Source organism: Oryctolagus cuniculus, chromosome 8 (assembly GCF_964237555.1).
Source record: "Oryctolagus cuniculus chromosome 8, mOryCun1.1, whole genome shotgun sequence".
Classification (NCBI taxonomy): Eukaryota; Metazoa; Chordata; class Mammalia; order Lagomorpha; family Leporidae; genus Oryctolagus; species Oryctolagus cuniculus.
Genome location: NC_091439.1, coordinates 26,857,624 through 26,867,087, shown reverse-complemented (window position 1 = coordinate 26,867,087; position 9,464 = coordinate 26,857,624). Strand labels below are relative to the sequence as shown.

The window sequence follows — 9,464 nt, the reverse complement described above, 5'->3', positions numbered from 1 at the left end:
GTGTGCTTTAGCATACTGATTCTTTTTAAAAAAGATTTTATTTATTTATTTGAGAGGTAGAGTTACAGACAGGGAGAGGGAGATACAGAGAGAGAAGTCTTCCATCTGCTGGTTCACTCTCCAAATGGCTGCAATGGTCAGAGATGAGCTGATCTAAAGCAAGGAGCCAGGAGCTTCTTCTGGTTCTCCCACACAGGTGCAGGGACCCAAGCACTTGGGCCATCCTCTGCTGCTTTCCCAGGCCATGGCAGAGAGCTGGATTGGAAGAGGGGCAGCTGGGATTAGAACCGGCACCCATATGGGATGCTGGTGCTGTAGGTGAAGACTTAGCCCACTGTGCCACAGTGCAGGCCCTTGGCATGGTGTTTACAACACTGCTTTGGATGTCTACATCCCATAGTGGAGTGCCTGGGTTCAAATGCAGGCTCTGCTCCGAATTCCAGCTTTCTCCTCCTAATGTGAACACTGGAAGGTTTCAGGTGATGGCTCAAGCAATTGGGTTCCTGCCAACCATGTGTGAGGCCCGGATTGAGTCTGAGGCTCATGACTTCAGCCTGACCCCACTGCTGGCTATTGCAGGTATGTAGGGAGGAAATGAGCTGATAGGAGATATCTGTCTATTTATGCACTTCAAATAATTAGCATTAATTAATCAATTAATTAATTAACTTAAAGGGATTGGAACAATTTAAATTGTTCCAATCCTTCCCATCCCTACTCTTTCACTCCTGGAAAGCACCTCCCAGGCTCCTGCAGGCAGCCTACTCTAAAGCCTTAGAGAAGAGCAATTTGATGCTCTCCTCTTGTATAGGGCAGATATGGAAATTTTCTCTATTCAACAGCCCTTAAATGAACCCTTCAACTGAATGGTGCATCTTTGGCTGATACTTTCTGGTCATTGTTAGGTACAAGATGCTACTTCTGTCTTCAATTCCTTGTGTCTCTTTTGGAAGATTGTGGCATGGTGCTTACACAGAAGCATTCCACTTCTAAGAATTCCACTTCTAAGGCAAGATTGGTATAGTTTGTCATGAACTCATTTTACCTTTCAGAAATCCTTGGAGAGTTGTCTGATCCCAATTATTGCAAGCCCTCACCCCCTTTTTTTGATACACCAAGTTTCCTAGTCCTCAGAGGTCAGCCTTAATACAACTCATTAATGCCTTGTTCCCTAATAATACTTCTGTGAAAATCCATTGATATAATGAAATCCATGGACTGCTGTGCTTTTGTTAGACATTAAATGATTGCAATGAGTGAACACTATTAAAGGTGGAGGCATGAATATGACCATAGAGCTTCAATGATCTATTTAATTTTCTTCATTTTTAAGAGTTATCTATTTGAAAGTCCGAGTTAAAGAGGGACAGGGAGAGTGCTTCCATCCACTGGTTCACTCCTTAAGTGGCCAGGACTGAGCCAAAGAGCCAGGAGCTTTATCTAAGTCTCCACGTGGTGTCCGGGTCCAAGCACTTGGGTCATCTTCTGCTGTTTTCCACATTACTAGGCAGCTGAATTATAAGTGGAGCAACCAAGACTCAAACTGGTGCATATATAGGATGACTGCATGGCAAGCAGCAGCTTTACCCATTGCTCCACAACCGTTTTCAAGGTATGTTCAAAGAAACTGCAGAAGACTGAGGTATAACACTTAGGAAAATGGTGTGTATGTAAGTTTGTGCATGTGTTTGTGTGTGTGTGTCTAGAAAGAGAGATCTAGAGTGAAAAAATTAGAAAATAAGGGAAAATGGGGCCGGCACTGTGTCTTAGTAGGCAAAGCCTCCACCTGCAGCACTGGCATCCCACATGGGTGCAGATTCATGTTCCGGCTGTTCCCTTTCTCATCCAGCTCTCTGCTCATGGCCTGGGAAAGCAATGGAGGATGGCCCAAGTGCTTGGGCCTCTTCACCCACTTGGGATCCCCTGGAAGAAGCTCCTGGCTACTAGCTTCAGATCAGCACAGTTCTGGCTCTTGCAGTCACTTGGGGAGTGAACCAGCTGATGTACATTTATCTCTGTCTCTGTCTGTAACACTACCTCTCAAAAAGATAAATAAATTTTTTAAAAAAGAAAGAAAATAACAGAAAGAGAAAATAATTTAGGTGACAACATTTTACTACTAACTTTGCAGTTAGCTTGAGCATCAGAATTTGGGGAACATTAACAAAATCTATTTCAAATACAAGTGACAGTGGAGTCCTCCCTGAATTATAATATAAACTGAAGCTGTGGCATGTCCGTTTCTGAGATGTTGCTAGAAGCTTCCAAGAAACTAAAATGGGAAGCAATGGATTTCAAGATGGACATATTTATTTTTAAATACACTAAGTGGGAAACAAAAGATCTATTTTAGTGAAGAACCTTGTTGAGAAATGAGTGAAATGTCTGTTTTCATAAAGTATGTAAGTATGTATATGATTTTTGAAAGCAAAAAAGGACATATCTATTTCAATGGGTCTCCAAAACATCCAGTGAAAACTTAATTTCAAATATATTGCTAAAGAAAAATTAAATAACCTTATAGTAAAGGTCAATTTTATTTGGAGAGCTTTTTACTTGGAGCTTGAAATTCTCCTAACTTATAAAGCACGTGTTATCATTATTCTCTTATGCTCTCCTTGATTTCTGCTTTCCAACTTCACCTGCTCTTTCATTTTGCTTTCTCAAAATGGTATAACAAAGACATAACTTCATGTAAGGAAAAGTGAACTTAAACGAACTAGTGAAAAAGTAATTAGAGGATAATTCGTAGCCTCCAGTATATTTAAAAGCAAATTATGGCCGGCGCCACTGCTCACTAGGCTAATCCTCCGCCTTGCGGCACGGGCACACCGGGTTCTAGTCCCGGTCGGGGCGCCGGATTCTGTCCCGGTTGCCCCTCTTCCAGGCCAGCTCTCTGCTGTGGCCAGGGAGTGCAGTGGAGAATGGCCCAAGTGCTTGGGCCCTGTATCCTATGGGAGACCAGGAGAAGCACCTGGCTCCTGCCTTCAGATAGGCGCGGTGCGCCGGCCACAGCGCTCCAGCCGCGGTGGCCATTGGAGGGTGAACCAACGGCAAAGGAAGACCTTTCTCTCTGTCTCTCTCTCTCACTGTCCACTCTGCCTGTCAAAAAAAAAAAAAAAAGCAAATTATGTTTGGGTACATATGAAAATGTCAGAAACAATCATAAAACTGAAGACAGTTGACATAAAACATAAAACTGGAATATGAAACAGTGAAAATGATAGAATGCAAAGAATAAATAGAACATATATGCCAAATCAAGAACTCATGGCTGGAAGGGCAGAGTAAGATGCTAAGATGCTCTAGCTATTGTCTCACCACATAGACATCAATCGGGACAGGTGTTCATACCTTTTAACAAGAGCTAAGGAAAACAAATGAGAAATGAAGTGCCTGGTTTTTAATGAAATTATAGAAGAAAGTGAGCATTACAACTGATACCACTGAAATAAAAAAAAAAACTATCTAGGAATATGATCAACTGTTTGCCAACAATTTTGATATACTAGAAGAAAAAAACCAATTCCTGGACACATATACTTTGTTAAGATTAAATCATGAAGAAATAGAAAACTAAATGGACCAATAATACATTATGACATTGAATCAACAATAAAATATTTTTCCCATCAAAGAAAAACCTAGGAGCAAGAGACTCCATTTCTGATTCTACCAATTTTTTAAAGAAGACTTAATATCAAATCTTCTCCAATTATTCCCCAAAGTTGAAGAGGAGACATTTCTTCCAAAATTATCTGATGAAGCCAGGAATACACTGATAACAAAATCTGACGAGGACAGAAAAAATGGAAAGCCGTAAGCAAGTATCCCAGATAAACATAAGTACAGAATCCCTCAAAAAAATTCTAGCAAACCAAATCGCATAGCACATTAAAAATATTATTCATCACAATAAAATAGGACTCATTCTGCAAATGCAAGGATAATTCAAGTTATGCAAATCAATAAATATGACTGATCACATCATAGAATAGAGAACAAAAACAATACTATCATCTCAGTAGATGCAGAAAAACCATTTGATAAAATTTGACATGGCTTCATGAAAAAAAATCTAAAATTTACAAAAGGCGCATATTTAACATAGAAAATGCCATATATAATAAATCAATAGCTAATATCATTCCGAGCGGGAAAAAGCTGTAGTTTTCTAAGATGTGGAACAAGAGAAGAATGCCAATATTCACCAATTTTATTCAACATAGGGAAGACAACACCAGAGCAATTAGGCAAGAGAAAAAAAATAGCATGCAAAATAGGAAGAATTCTAATTGTCACTGCTTGCAGGTGACATGATCTTATATAAGAATACTTTGAAAAGTTCCTGTATAATGGGATTTAAAAATAAGCTTATTTTGGTACAAAAGTTATTGAAATACATGCATAGTGTTTTTAATTATATGCATTTTTCATGTACTTTTGAACATTTTTCCATGCATGGTTTTGAAGGTTTCTTTTTTTTAATTTATGTGAAAGGCAGAGTTACAGAGAGAGGGAGAAACAGAGAGGGAGAGATCTTCCATCCACTGGTTCATTCCACAAGTGCCCACAACAGCAGAGTCCTGGGCTAGGATAAAGCCAGGAGCCAAGAGTTTCATCCATGTCACCCACATGGATGCAGGGTCTCAAGTACTTGGACCATCTTTGGCTACTTTCCTGTTGGCATTAGTAGGGAGATGGATTAGAAGTGGAGCAGTGGGGATAGCACTGTGGCACAATAGGGTAAAGCCCTGGCCTACAGCACCAGCATCCCATATGGGCACCAGTTCGAATCCCAGTTGCTCCACTTCTGATCCAGCTCCCTGCTAATGCACCTGGGAAAGTGTTGGAGGATGGCCCAATCATTGGGGCCCTGCATTCACATGGAAGACTTGGAAGAAGCTCCTGGCTCCAGGCTATGGATCAAGCCCAGCACTGGCCATTGCGGCCATTTGGGGAGTGAACCAGTGGATAGAAGACCTCTCTTTCTCGGTCTCTACCTCTCTCTCTGTAAGTACGTCTTTCAAGTAAATAAAATAAATCTAAAAAAAAAAAAAAAAAAAGAAGAAGAAGAAGAAGAAGTGGAGCTGCTGGGATTCAAACCAGCAGCCATCTGGGATTCCAGAATTGAAGGTGGCAGCTTAACCTGTTGTGCCAAAACTTAGGCCCTTGAAAAAGATTTTGCACTAAAATAAGCTTGTCTTTTAATTCCATTTTACAGAAAGTATCCTCATATATGTAGAAAAGTCCAAGTATTAAATCAAAAACCCACTAGAATTAATAAAGCATTTAGCAAAATTACTGTATAAAAATTCAATGTGCAAAAATCAGTAGCCTCACTATATAGCACTAGCGAATCATTTGAAAAGGAAGTAAAGAAAGCAATTTAATTCTCTAGCAGCTATGAAAAAATTAAATACCTTGGATTAAATTTGATCAAAGATGTAAAAGATCTCTACAATGGAACTGCAAACCTTTGATGACTGAAATTGAAGAGGGCACAAAGAAATGTCAAGGCATCCTCGTTTGGACCTGGTGTTGTGGTGTAATGGGTAGAATCACTGCCTGCGATGCTAACATCCCATGTGGGTACCGGTTCAAATCCCAGTTAGCCCACTTCTGATCCAGCTCCTTGCTATTGCACCTGGGAAAGCAGCAGAGGATGGCCTAAATGCTTGGGTCCCTGCACCCATGTGGGAGACTGGGTTGAAATTCCTGGCTTCTGGCTTTAGCCTGGCCCAGCCCTAGCCTTTATGACCATCTGGGGAGTGAACCAGTGGATGAAAGATCTATATTGCTCTCTCTGTGTCTGTCTGTCCCCTTCTGTAACTCTGCCTTTCAAGCAAAAGCATATTAAAAAATAAATAAATAAAAATAAATGACATCCTTGCCTGGCCCAACTACAGCTGTTGCAAATATTTGAGGAGTGAAACAGCAGATGGGAGATATCTTTCTCCCTGTTTGTCTCTCTGTCACTCAAATAAATAAAATGAAATAAGGAAGAAATTGTGGGAATATATATCAAGAACTAAAAAGATAATTAGGATAATTTTTCTAAATAATTCATCCTCTTACATACCTGGATAATTTCATATTCCAAAATGAAGTTGTAAAATAGATCATACTTTTTAATTCTAAGATCTTAAATTTATCTAATTCTCAGAGAGCACAATTCTAATAGTTACAAAACTGAGACAGATGGCCTTTCATTACTCCACAGGAGGGACATGCTCTTGGATATCAAGTCCACGGCAGATGCTTCAAGAGCTTTTTCTCATTAGGGGAATTGTTAAGAAAAAGGCCCATTATCTTATTATAAGGGAATTGAACCATACTAAGCAGTTATAAAATACACTTTAATATTTATATATCTTGAAAAGGGGGTAGATCTCTAGGGCTTAAGTCACTTTTACATGCCTTATTTATCAGATTACAGTATTCCATACACTGTAATGTTAAGTAACAACCAAAAGTTCTTATTGGTTTTCACTTTGTATTTGATAACTTACTATGATTAATATGCTCTGCTGTGATGCCAGTGTGTTATGTTATAGGAAACTGTGTTGATAAGGCTGATACGGCAAATTATAGACAAAACTATCTGAAACATAATAATGTCTAAACTTGTGACATTTCATAACTAAAGTTGGATGCTGAGTAGTTTTCTTCAGGCTGGTTATTTAGCTATACCTGTCTGAAATTTTAAAATGTGAGCCATTTAATTGCCAACTGCAAAACATCCGTATGAGAGAGCTTCAAAAGGTTCATTGAAAATTATATTATGTAAAAAAATGCATTGATTTCAAATTGTTGTGCCAAAATAAAGATATCTTTAATGAGATTTTCCATGGTTTTTTGGAAGCACCTTCATATTTTTTGCAAGAGAAATGATGATAATTCCACTTTAGCAAGTGGTAAGTAACATCTGGACTGCACTAAACCACAATGCCCATGTTCAGTATTAAAAAATGGGGGAAGTCAGTTTCATTCTGAAATTATAAATTGTAGAAATGATTACATATGTCCAAATCTGGCCAATTGAAAAGCTTCAAAGGCCAAGAATAATCCTTGTAGGCAAACTATTCAGGTAAGTGTAAATTACAGAAGGTATTTCCACAACTGGGTACCTATTCTGTGATGTGTCATTGGAGGCTCATTGAAGTTTTTGTCAAGGAGATTTGTTATTGGCTTCAATCTTATGTCTTGGTTTTGATAACAGGTTCTATATACTTCAGATTTGTAAATTCTCTCTTGCTTGTTTCAATCTTCTAATAAACTATTTCTTAAAGTGTGAGTCCTGGGTCAATCAGGATTGTTCGATGCCTTGAGAATCTCTACATTTCCTGAAGGGCTGTTAGAGGCTCACTAAAGTTTGGTGAGTATTGCTCTAAAATTCATGGTTATTGAGCAGTGAATAAATAGATGTTGATGAGGCTTAATGTGACCAAGTCATTTTTATATTTTAAGGGTCTTATTTTCCAAAGCTTAGTAAATTCTCAATAATTCATAGCATTTTCACGTTTGAAGTACCACATTTCCACAATACAGGGACAAAAGTTGAAGTGATATGAGTTTCCTCCATCCAAAGATTTTTAACTTGCTCAAAATCACCCAGGCATAGAAATCTCATTAATAGAGTGTGAGGGATAGAAGAGCAGGAGAAATGCTTTCTGAGAAAAAATAATAGTATAATCTATGACTATGCATTTCTGAGAAATTATAGAAAATAAAGTTTAAATATTTCTGATTTGTTCTAAAGGTCAAAAATTCATTTTTTTTTCTGTGTAGCTAGGATTCAAATAAAGGCACAATTTCAACAGGGCTAATACACAAAATGAATCAAGCCATGGGTTTTGGACCTCGTTGGTTCACCCTGGAAACTAAGTAAGCTACAGAGCTTGACATTGTTTCCACAATGGCAACCCTATCTTAAAGAATTGCTGCTCCAACACTGGAACCCTATCCTAAACCATTTCTATGTAACAGTAAGTTTCTAGTAATAAGAACATGTAAAGAATGTATAAAAAGCTGCTTCACCTATTATAGTATTTTCTATCTGTGTCTGGTAATTTGAAATAATTCATATAAATGATTCATACATTGCAAATTTCAACCATAGTCATTTAACTTGTTCCCTTCTAATGCTAAGCTTGTGCCATTTGTATAATTCTTTTCCAAGTTTTCTAGGTAACATATATGACTAGTTACTTTCCCAGTACAAGGTGATGTGTATGTTTATTATGGTACAAAAATTTTTGAATTTCATGTATATTTTTTCAACAATACATATTGGTTCTATGAATTTTTTGACTCCTGGTATGGAACTGAAAGTATAGAATGATTTACATCAATAAAATTCATGCTCACAGGACTTACAAAATAGTACCTAAATTCACTGCAAAATGAAGCATTTTAGGAAAGCTACGTTCTTGGATGATATCTGATAATTGATTGGAAAAAGATCTACTTATAAGTTAGAAAATAAGCATGTCATGAAGTAGTAATCTAATTTGGACACTGAAAGTTTAAATCTAGGAAAATAATTGAGTGGCTATGTAGTATACGTGTACTATATGTTGGTCTTTCAGATAAGTGTCAAGGACATGTTTATATTATAAAATTTGAAGCCTCACTTAAATTGGCACTCATATATGTTTATTGGAATGACTCTAGTACATGATTAAATTTATAGCACTTGAATCAGAATAATAATGCAGTTGTCTAGTAGAACAATATTCCAGCATTTTAGCAGTCTGTTGATATCTCTGTATCTACCTTTCTCTCTCTCTCCCTCTCTCTCTCTCTCTCTCTCTCTATATATATATATATATATATATAATTAGTAATCATATCTGTGCATGTACACTTTTGTATGTGTGAGTATGTGTGTGCATGTATATCTATAATAATGCCTTCTGAACTAGAAAGCTGGCTTAAAATGTGGCTCTCATTTAGCAACTATAGGAAATTGACTAAATTCTCTGGGATTTTATTTCTTTATCAGTAAAATGAGATACAAAGGCAGCACACTTATATGACTACTACTTGGAAAAATGAATTAATACATGTGAACCCCTCTATAGTAATAATACACTATCTAAAGGTGTTGGTTGTTATTTTCATTGTTAGATTTTTACACTTGATCTTAGCCAAAAGTCTGAGAAGCAATCATTATTAGATTTTACAGCTCTTTGCCTGGGACATTCTATCTACACTAAAAAACCTGCCACAGCAAGTTGGCTAAATGAGAAGTGGGGTTGCTGGATATCATTTATCTGAGGATGTGAACAATAACAAAAATAGTCTAAGTACTATTTCATTATGGGAAGGTTTTGAAAGTAAGGAACCAGCCGGCGCCACAGCTGAATAGATTAATCCTCCGCCTGCATGCGCTGGCACCCCAGGTTCTAGTCCTGGTCGGGGGCGCTGGATTCTGTCTCTGTTGGCTCCCTCTTCCAGTC

General features: G+C 37.7%; 1 pseudogene; it reads left to right on the top strand.

The window, feature by feature from the left end:
- Positions 1–482: 482 nt before the first annotated feature.
- The window catches only part of LOC100349517 (heterogeneous nuclear ribonucleoprotein H2-like), a 96,576-nt pseudogene continuing 87,594 nt past the window's right edge, over positions 483–9,464 (top strand).